The 9,519-nt window shown below is 38.5% G+C and overlaps 1 pseudogene; it reads right to left on the reverse strand.

Moving 5' to 3' along the window:
• Nucleotides 1–883: 883 nt before the first annotated feature.
• LOC149253913 (benzyl alcohol O-benzoyltransferase pseudogene) lies at nt 884–1,273 on the reverse strand (annotated as a pseudogene).
• Nucleotides 1,274–9,519: the final 8,246 nt, after the last annotated feature.

A 9,519-nucleotide genomic window follows, 5' to 3' on the forward strand; every position in this document is an offset into this window, starting at 1 on the left:
ATAAATTATTTTTTCCAAAAACAATGAATTATAATTGAAATCTATGTATTCATTTAAATATATTTGCTAATTCTTTCAAAAATGAAAGGGGTGAGATGGGCATTAAATGAGCGAGGACTATATATACCTATAGTTCCACCATTGAATTTTAACACGCCAATTATCTAAAATAATCAAATACAATCCCGCTCATTTAATACCCATTACCAAATCACTTGTGGTCAGATTGATGTCAATGGCTTGTAGTTCTCATTCACAAAAAATCAAAGCTGTCAGATTTATGATGATGACTTGTACGTTTTCATTCCCAACACAAACTGTCTAGCTACACTGCCACTGAAATCAAGTTGAAAATTTAAAAACATTTAAAGAAATACTAATAAGTCGTGATTAAAGTCCTTCAACGAGTGTAAATAATAAAATTTCAATTATTATGTTAATAAATGTGGTTTATTTCAAAATAGGTTTCTACAACTTCTGTTTTAAAAAAAAACAGTTAAATGATAACTCTCTTAGTTAATTGATCCTATAATTTATTCAATTGTTGTCACCAAGTTAAATGAATGAATGCAGAGTGCTTCGGAAACATACAGTAAGGAATCAAGGATGTGAACAGTTAAATGATAGTTTTTTTGTGTAATTTGTTTAATTAATGCTATCAAGTTATATGAATGAAAGGAATTAGAGTTTGGTGAAAACATTTGCAGTGAAATTTTGATTTGTGTTATTTAAATTAGTTTTTTATTGTATATATGGATTGAACGCCTTGAAACACTTTTCTAGATTTTAGAAAAATTAGACTAGAAAATTCTATTGAAAAACTTCCAAAAAATCACACTAAAAACAAATGGAAAAAAAATCATTTATACATAAGCTAAATTGTTTATTTCTCGATAGCTTCATTGATTTCTGCTTCAAATACTTGCGTAGCAGCGGCAGGCAAGCATACAGGAACCACTATGCCTTCCACCCGACTTCTGTTACAATAGGGGACGAGGAAGCTTGTCAAGCCCGCCACTGCCGCTGGTCCCACTCCACCTTGTGCTAGCCCGCCATAGGCTGCTCTTCCCCACCCCAAATCCACATCTCCAAACCCGATCTTAGTACAGTCTGAGACCGCATAGATGCCCACCACTGTGAAGAGAGGGCACCCTCTCAACTCCATCAAATCTATCACTGATCTCATGTAGTCGCCATTCACGCTCATTTTCGCTTGGTGGATCAAATTCACAACGAAGGACAACGGTTTGGTTGCCAGATCTCCTGCGATCATATTCACTTACGAGAAAATGGTCGCATTACCGTAGAAGTTTTCGAGAATCGGCGGGTTGAATCTAGCTCGGCCATCCAGCATGAATATGAACTGAACTTCCTGCTCAGAGGGCAGTTGGTGTAAATGTGTTAGAAAACCTGCGTAGATGAATCTCGCTAGTAAAGGTTGAACACACAACTTTGCAAAGAAAAAACACTAAAAAAAATTGAAAGAACAAAAAGAATTATTGATTAACAGAAAATAGATTATAATGCTCATGATATACTACATGATATTCAACTAATACGCATCACTGGGTGAATATCCCAAGGTAATGCGCCATAGTGGTGATCAATGAGAGGAATCGACACCTACAACAAGTTCCAGAGAGAACTAGCCAGTTGCAGAGTGAAAGGAGGAGCAAATCAGGGAGTAAATCATGCAAAAAGGATCTTGCATGTAGTCCCATGCATGCATGGACAGTCAAAGGCACCAATCTGGTGAAGATTCCAATGTTGAAGCCTTGCATGTCAGTGAATGCTCTAACTAAGTGTCTGCATGTGCCAGTAATGAAGGTCCTAGGTGTGTAGTACCTCCAACACCCCCCCTGAACACCACTATGGGGAAAAATAGAAAATGGGCCCTGGCAACTAAGGCCAAAGGTCACCCAAAATACAATGCAACTTGTACTAAAATTGAGGAAAGAGGGAAAACCTCGTGGGAACCCCCCCCCCCCCCCCCCCTCAAAATACAATGTAATCAAAAGGAAGAAAAGACAATTGCTAAGCAACTGTGTCCTTCACTCCAAGACGATTGCGTAGAGAGTGAAACTTCTACTCAGTGAATGTCTTGGTGAAGATGTCTGCAGTCTGTTCTGCTGAAGGACAGAACTGCAAATCAATGACCCAATCATTTACCAAGTCTTTAATGTAGTGCATATGGATCTCTATGTGCTTCGTCCGCTGCCGCTGTACTGGATCCCTGCAAAATTTGAGAGTGCTCTAGTTGTCACACCAGATGACAGTGGGCTGGTGGAACTGGATGCCCAACTCAGTGAGGAAGTGTTGTAGCCACATAGCCTGAATGGTGATGTTGACTACTCCTATGTACTTGGCCTTAGCTGATGAGAGAGCAATAGCAACCTGCTTCTTGCTTGACCAACATATAGGGCCAGACCCTAGACTGAGTGAATATCTAGAGGTGGACTTGCGATCAATGCTATCGCCCGCCCAATTAGAATCTTTGAAGCCAAGGAGATTTAATGCAGTGCCTGCTGCATAGTGAATCCCTAAGGTGATGGTGCCTTTCACATATCAGAAGATGTGCTTGGCAGCTTTCCAGTGTAGCTCATGCAGCTCCTGCATGTATCTGGAAACTGCCCCTACTGCATATGAGAGATCTGGTCTGGAGTGGGTGAGGTACAGTAAGCTCCCCACTAGCTGTCGGTAGAGAGTATTGTCAACTAATGGAGTGTCACCTCCATCCTCAAGGCGGTCCCCAGACAGAAAAGGAGTCGGTGTTGGGTTGCAGCCAGTCATGTGAAATCTCTCGAGGAGATCCCTTGCATACTTAGCCTGAGAGAGTTTGATGCCTGCGGCATCCTGGCTGATCTCAAGACCAAGAAAGAAGTGTAATGGACCCATGTCCGTCATCAAGAACCTATCATGCAAGGTCCTCTTGACTACAACAATGGTTGAAGCCGAGCTGCCGGTGATCAGGAGATCATCCACATACAAAACTAAGATAAGAAGAGAGTCATGTGTCCTGAGCATGTAAACATTCAGATTAGACTTACATCTTTCAAAGTTTTGTGATAAGAGAAAAGAATCCATCTTCGCATACCAAGCTCTCAGGGCCTGCTTAAGGCCGTAGAGAGACTTCTTCAGTCTGCAGACCAAAGATGAATCCTGAATGAAACCATGTGGCTACTCCATGTAGATCTCCTCAGATAGGTCTCCGTGAAGAAATGCATTCTTCACATCCATCTGATGTACTTCCCACCCCTGGGCAGCCGCAATGGAAAGTGCAAGGCGTATGGAATCCATCTTTGCTACTGGAGCAAAGGTCTCATCATAATCAATGCCATGCACTTGCTGGAAGCCTTTGGCTACTAGCCTAGCTTTCTGTCTGGTGATTTTCCCATCTGCAGCACTCTTGGTCCTGTAGACCCATTTGCATCGGACAAGTTTCCTTCCTGAAGGAAGGGGGACCAGATCCCAGGTCTGGTTCTCAAGGAGGGAGTTGTACTTCTCCTCCATGGCAGACTCCCAAGAGGGATGCCCAGCAACCTCAGCATAAGACTGTAGATAAGAAGATTGAACCAAATGACAATGTCGGGATGGCGTTGGTTCAATGGTAGTGAGGGCAAGAGGAGGCTCAATAAACTCTGAGCTAGTCCTCCGCAGATCAGAGCTATCCCCCACATGACCATTTCTAGCAACTGGGTGGTCTTGTGCATATATCTAACTTAAGCTCGTTGTTCTTTGATTTATGACAGGGGAAGTTGATTCACTGCTGGAAGCCCGATCTGGGCTTGGATGTGGATCATCATATGTATGCACTAGATTTGTATCTGAAGACTCTGTCTTTGCATTTGCATGCTCTACCTTGGCATCTGCATGCTCTGTATTTGCATATGAGTGTATTGAGTCATCAGTTTGGTCATGAGGTAGATAAAAGGTGTCCGCATGCGGCAATTGAGGTGCATGCGAGAGACTTTCCTCAAATTGTACACTTCGCTCAATGATGAGCTTGTCCGTAGAGGAAAGCAGGAGTCGGTATCCCTTCACACCATCAGGGTATCCAACAAAGATGCACTCAATGCTATGTGGATCAAGAGCTTTCCTCTTTTAAGAGGGGATCTTGGCCCATGCTCAGGAGCCGAAAACATGGAAGTGAGTGACCTCCGGTTTAGTGTTGCTCCAAGACTAAAAGGGGGTCTGATCCTTGACAGATCTATGAGGAGATCTATTCTGGATGTAGTTAGCACAATTAAGTGCTTCAACCCATAGCTTATGAGGTAGTGACTTAGCATGCAGCATGCAGGAAGCCATCTCTTTGAGAGATCGGTTCTTTCTCTCAGCAACTCCATTCTGTTATGGAGTGTATGAAACTGTGTGCTGCAACTGTATGCCAGACTCAAGGCAAGGGTTCTGAAGTGTTGTGTTAACATATTCCCCCCATTTTCTATACGGAGGGCTTTGATCTTTCTCTTTGACTATGTCTCAACTAGTGCTTTGAAATCTTCAAAGTGCGCAAAAACTTTAGATTTGGCCCTAAAAAGATACACCCAAGTATACTGTGAGAAATCATCAATAAACGTAAGCACATACCTTGCTTTGTTGATGGAAGGATGAGGAAAAGGGCCCATGAGATCACTATGTATCAGATCTGGAGGAGAGGATGCTTTATGAGTCTTGCTAGTGTCAAACTTTTCTCTAGGATGTTTGCCAAGGACACACCCTTCACAAACTCCTTTGGAGAAACTGATATTTGGCGAGCCTTCCACCATCTCATGCTTGTTTAGCTGCTGCATATACCTGTAATTTAAGTGATCAAACCTCTCATGCCAAAACCTACTACTATCATCATCATGTGTAAGCAATAAGGAGGATTCATATTCAATAAATTCAGAAAATATATACAGTCTAGCTCCATTGTTTACCTCACCAGTTGCAATTTTGGAGATGCTATGTAGGTCATATATGTTCACTGCATCTGGAGTGAATTCCACTCTCTTTCCGATGCCGGAATGAGTGATCTGATAAACTGAAAGCAGATTTATCAAAAGTTTTGGAACATGAAGAAAATCTTCAAAGCTTCCGTGTAAAAGTTCCACTCTACCTTTTCTGGTGACCTTAATAGGTGAGTCATCTCCCATGAGGATGGGAGGTCCTTTGCATGCATCCAAAGAGGAATAGACTTCCTTTGCAGCAGCCATATGATGTGATGCACTAGAATCTATAATCCATGCATCGGGGGAAGAGTTAATTGCAACTAAAGCATGAAAATTGTTACCTTTCCTGTGTGGCGGATCCTCAGTTTTCTTCTTAGCGCCCTGAGGGATGTGGTCCCCAAGGTTGTGCTTCCGAAGGATTCCTGCCATTTGGTCAATTTCTTTCTTCATGCAAGAGGATTCTGGATGGAATACTCGGTGACAGTAGGTGCATTTGTCTCCTTTCTTCCCTTTCTCATTTCTGGAGCTGGAGGAGTCATTGAAGGGCTTGGTGTACCCTTCCTTCTTTGGATGGGAATGCGCTTTTCCCTTGTCTTTTTGCTGCTGATTTTTCTGATTTGAATCAGATCTGTGATTTTTATTGTGGCTGCCATCATGCACACCAAGTGCATGCACTTTTTGAGGTTTGATTTTCCCCATGCCAATGAGTTTATCTTGCTTAAAAGTGAGGGACTCCATGTACTCTTTGCGAGAAGGAATAGTGTAGGATTTACCTGTTGCCAGCCTTACTGAATGAAATCTAGACACAAAGACGGAGTATTCTAGTCCGAGCTTTAACATAATAGAGAGAACTTGGTGACTCTCCTCCTTGGATTTGTCAATTCCACAACCCTTGAGTTGCAGCAATAGATCATTATATTTGGTGAAGAAGTCTTGAATTCTGTCATAGTTCCGTGGATCCAATGAGAGTAGCTCCACTTCGAGCAGATGTCCTTTCATCTCATCTTGTTTCCCGTAGAGTTCTTCAACCTTTTTCCAAATCTCATTGGGAGTACTGCAGGCAGATAGATGAAACTGAAACTCTGGGGAGATGCACATGCATATGGATCCGTGGGCCTCATCCATGCGGTTGAGGTACTTGGATTTCTCTATGGCTGAAGTGGGTTCCACTTCTGCAGCCATGGTAATCCTGTACAACCCTTTCTGATGAAGGTATCGAGCCATTTGGTCCTTCCATTCGTGATAGTTGTACGGTGTTAGGATTGATGCTTTGGGAAACTCCATTTTTCTGTCGATCTTCGATCTCCAAGCTGTAATACCTGCAAAATAAAGTATTGGTGCGCCTTTTATCTACCAACCTATGGGCTCTGATACCATGTAAATGTGCTACAAAACCTGCAGAGATGAATCTAGCTAGTAAAGGTTGAACACACAGCTTTGCAGAGCAAAAACAGTAAAAAAATCGAAAGAACAAAAATAATTATTGATTAACAGAAAATAGGTTACAATGCTCATGATATACTACATGAGAGTCAACTAATACACATCATTGGGTGAAGATCCCAAGGTAATGCACCATAGCGGTGATCAATGAGAGGACTCGACACCTACAACAAATTCCGGAGAGAACTAGCTAGTTGCGGAGCGAAAGGAGGCGAAAATCAGGGAATAAATCATGCAGACAGGATCTTGCATGTAGTCCCATGCATGAATGGACAGTCAAAGGCATCAATATGGTGAAGATTCCAATGTTGAAGCCTTGCATGTTAGTGAATTTTCTAACTAAGTGTCTGCATGTGCTAGTAATGAAGGTCCTAGGCGTGTAGTACCTCCAACAGTTGAAAAGCCCTTGTTCTCGAACGCTACAAACACGCCGATTGAACTTCAAAGGTTAGGCACTTTCCTTGCCTTAATGCTTGTCTCTTCAGCGACTCAATCTCCTTCGGCCCGAAAAAGAATGAACTCTGCCTCATCTCCTTCACGTTCACCATCTGCCCATCTTTGTCTTCGATTTGGTCATATTCGTAGTGGGGGAATTTAACTGTGGGATTTGTTTGCGGTCAGAGGATTTCTCTTTCCCAGACTGGATGAACTGAAGGCCTTGCAGCCCCTCTCGCCATTTCGCCGATAGCTTTCAAGAATTGAACAAGGCCAAGCGCGTCGTTCATGGTGACTCAAACGAAGGGTGAAAATGAACCCTCCGCATCTCAATCGCGTTACCTGAAATATCGTGATAAGAAACACGTTAAAAAAACATAATTTCATCTGGAATATGAATTACGTTCATCAAAGAATGAGTTATCAATTAACCTTAGTGAGGAAGAGGGGAGAATTGGTAATAATTTCTGAGCCAAACAGGGGAAGGGTGGGTGCAGATCTCCAAATTCCTCCATGGAAACGTTGGCATCAACTTCCACAAACATCATGCCTTTTCTCATGCAGTCCACGAGGAGCTTACCGAAGGGCGCTTCTCTCAATCTTCCCGCAAAAGGATAGTAAAACACCAAAACCTTCACCAGCACCTCTCTGATAACTTTGGTGGGATCCTCACCTTTTTTCGACAGATCGAACCGATAGAATTGAAGGTTGGGAATATGAAATTTGAGAGAGTTGATCATCTAGATTGGAAAGGTATAACAACCCTTTAGTAGTAGGTAGGAGAGGAGCGATAAGGATAACCGACTTTCTAGTGATTTTCATTTGCAGAGGTGCCATGAAAACAAAGGTGTGGAGAATCAATGAAAGGCTATGAAGCGAGCATGCACTCGAAGATCAGTAGAGCAGGATGCAGTGTGTTGCAGACGCAAAGATCTTTTGGGATGGAGGAGACGCCGAAGCCTGCATTTGGAGAGATATATATAAATTGAAGCCCGTGTTTCTCAAGTGATGTGACCAATATAACCATCAACAATGAAAGATTAACCATGGAAGATCTACAACAAAGGCGACTTCATATTGGATTTTTAAATTTTAAATTTAATTATTAATAAGTATCTTCAATAAGTTGGTTTACTTTTACAATAGCTTTTTAAAATTTTAAGTAAGTGGAATGGATTTAATCCCTATCAATTTTTCTAGAATATTAGTATATATGTCAAATTTCTTACCAAATTTTCTAAAATATTAATATGTATGTTAGATTTTCGACATATTAGTATATATGTCAACTTTTCTATAGAATATGGTATATATGTTAAATTTTTTAAAATATTTATAGTGATATACATGAGTTAGAAGTTGAAATTTATGAACAAAATAATTTTTTTTGTTTTTTTTTTAATTAAATTTATGAATTAAAAAAAATTATGTGAAAGAATATTATATAAAGTCAATTATAGTTTTTTTTAGGTACGTGGTATTGATAAGTTATAACATTTGCCAATAATATTATATGTATCTCAAATTTTCTAAAATATTTACAATAATATACATAAATCAAAAGTTGAAATTTATCTTCAAAGTAATTATTTATTTTTTGTATTTTTAATTAAATTTATTAATTAAAAAATTCTTATGTGAAAGAGTATTATATAAAGTTAATTATGATTTTTTTTAGGTATGTGGTATTTATAAGCCATAGTATTAGCCCATGGTATTGTAACAAAGACTATTTAGAAAGTTGAAATTTATGAACAAAATAATTATTTCTTTTTTGTTTTTTTAATTAAATTTGTTAACTAAAAAAATTTCATGTGAAAGAGTATTATATAAAGTCAATTATGGTTTTTTCAAGTATGTAGTATTGACAAGCCATAGCATTAGCCAATATTATTGTATATATGTCAAATTTCTAGAATATTTAGAGTGATATACATAAGTCAAAAGTTGAAATTTACCTTCAAAGTAATTTTTTTTTTAAATTAAATTTATTAATTAAAAAATTCTCATGTGAAATAGTATCATATAAAGTCAATTATGGTAATTATTATTTTTTAATTAAAATATTCTCATGTGAAATAGTATCATATAAAGTCAATTATGGTTTTTTCAAGTATGTGGTATTGATAAGTCATAGTATTAGCCACGATATTGTAGCAAACACTATTTAGAAATTAAGAATCTTCATGATAAAGTGAGGGTAAGTGTTTTATATGGTTGTGCAAGCTATTAAGTCGATGGTAGAGATTTAATATACATAATATTTTAAAATAATTTTAATAATAGATAATTAGTTTACAAAATCTTTTAGAATTTTTTTGTTGTAGTAATAGATGAAAACTTGAGATTTATTTCAAAAGTAGTTATGCTTCTTCAACATTTCTAATTAAATTGATTAATTAAAAAAATGTCAAATTCATATGTGTCATATAAATAAGAGTTGTGTTTTTTTTGGCATGTGGTATTACTAAGTCATGAGATTGACCTTCCATATTGCGATAAAATCTATTTACTATATATATATATATATATATATATATATATATATATATATATATATATATATATATTCTGTTTCTAATTAATAACACAAATCATTTAAAATAAAATTATAATTTAGTTAAGTTTTATGACTTTTTAAAATTTTGGCAATGTGAAATGTATCATGAGCTAAATGTTTTCATGCTTATGGACATTTATCAACAATTTAATT

The sequence above is a fragment of the Pinus tabuliformis genome, chromosome 7 (genome assembly GCF_031772625.1).
Source record: "Pinus tabuliformis cultivar Carrire ecotype Pingquan chromosome 7, CPIR1, whole genome shotgun sequence".
In the NCBI taxonomy this organism is placed as follows: domain Eukaryota; kingdom Viridiplantae; phylum Streptophyta; class Pinopsida; order Pinales; family Pinaceae; genus Pinus; species Pinus tabuliformis.